This window comes from Nelumbo lutea, chromosome 2, assembly GCF_056320005.1.
Source record: "Nelumbo lutea isolate HS-2025 chromosome 2, American lotus-T2T, whole genome shotgun sequence".
Taxonomy (NCBI): Eukaryota; Viridiplantae; Streptophyta; class Magnoliopsida; order Proteales; family Nelumbonaceae; genus Nelumbo; species Nelumbo lutea.
In genome coordinates this window covers 38606309-38608017 of record NC_142685.1, presented here as the reverse complement: position 1 = coordinate 38608017, position 1709 = coordinate 38606309, and the positions used below count along the sequence as shown (strand labels likewise).

Genomic DNA, 1709 nt, shown 5'->3' with positions numbered 1-1709 from the left:
TTTTAGCACGAAAAGACATACAACTTTTTTATTCATATATTGGAAAATGAATAGATAGGGGAGTTCTCACGTACAACTTTTCTTTACACTCCTAGCTAGGAAAGTTGGTACATAATTAGGAAAAAGAAAATAAGAAAAAAAAACAAAAAAAAAAAAAAGAAAATCTATAGGGGGTAAGGGAGAGAGACGATCGGCTTCAGTGCTCACAAGATTGATCCTCATAAAAATGAAGGGATGCTGACATGGACAAGAGCACTTAGATGAATCATATATAGAAATGAAGGGATTGATTCTCACAAAAATAAGCTCTAAGACATATTGGTATCGGAGCATTCTGGAGGAAGGCCTTGAGGGAAGCGCTTTATATCTGTGCAGTAATTGTAGATCATATAGTTCTTCTGGACCCATCTCATTCTCTCTTGGCCCTTGGAGTCCAGCTCTTCTGAGAGCCACCAGGCGTTGGTGTTGGAGGTAGAAGAGGGAGATTTTGAGTCACAAGAAGAGGTACTGGAGGACCAAATACAGGCATCAGCCTTGAAGTTTCTGTAGGAGGCCGTGAAAGGTGCTTGTGTCCAGTCGGTCTTCACAAGGCCACCCCTTGTGGCCCAGTCATCTGCGTTCCAGAGGCTGGAGTAAATCCTCATGGGTTGGCTCTTGGGGAATGGAACACCAATGGATTCTGAATTTTTGAACTCTCTGATTGGCGTTCCATCAACAGAGAAGACAATGTTTTGGGGATTCCACAAGATAGAGTAAGTATGAAAATCAGCAGTTGGGTCGAACCAAAGGTAGAACTGCTGCTCTGTTACCCTTGCCTTGGCTGAAGACGTTAGTATGGAGGATGTAGGGGTCACCACTGAGATTGCCAAGGAATTCGAAGTCGATCTCATCATGGGTTGGTCCCTGAGATGACAAGTAGTAGGCAGTAATGGTGCCAGCAGAGTTTCCAGGGACGAGCTTGAGCTGCATATCAATCTTCCCGAACAGATACTCATTCTTGGACTGAAAACCAGAACCAGAGGCTTTGTCTAGGGAGAGAGTGAGAAGTTGTCCATTGTTCAGTATCTTTGCTCGACCGTCGTTCCATGTGACATCAAAATCTTGGAAGAAATTATTAGCCAAAGAAGGAATGGCTATCAAAGAGTAGCTGATGATAAAAACAGGTAGGCAAGACAGAAAATTGAACCAATTGCAAGCTCTATTAGAAACCATATTTGAAGGAATTGTAAGGTATTGTCGACTGAAGAGATTTGATGGATTAACAGGACTACAGGAGAGAGTGGAATTGGTTTATCTGTGAGTGAAGAGAAACCGGTTGATGGCCGCCCTTTATATAGCTGGTGTTGATCAGTACTGGTTGAATTAAACCTGAAGGACAAAGGCTGGTGGAGGAGGGTTAATTAATTGGTCCACTTTCTCAAGTAATAAGACTACGAGTTAGACTTGGCCAATTTTGTCTTGAACCACTAGAAGTTGAAGCGTGCATCTGGAACAACAGGTGATGGATGATATTACTAAAAATAATGAAGTGAAGTGTGACGCGTTTTAGTGTTGATGAAGGTATACTCAACTCAAGAGCATTCTGTCTCCTTTGGCCGCTTCTCTCCAGGCTCCAGCTGCCAGCCCATATGCAGCTAGCTCAAGCTGCTCCATCTCCATTCTCCACTCCTTTAATTGCATCAAGAGGCGCCCACACGAAATTGTCTCCT

General features: G+C 43.1%; 1 pseudogene; it reads right to left on the bottom strand.

The window, feature by feature from the left end:
* Positions 1–1481, bottom strand: LOC148869981 (xyloglucan endotransglucosylase protein 7 pseudogene; annotated as a pseudogene).
* Positions 1482–1709: the final 228 nt, after the last annotated feature.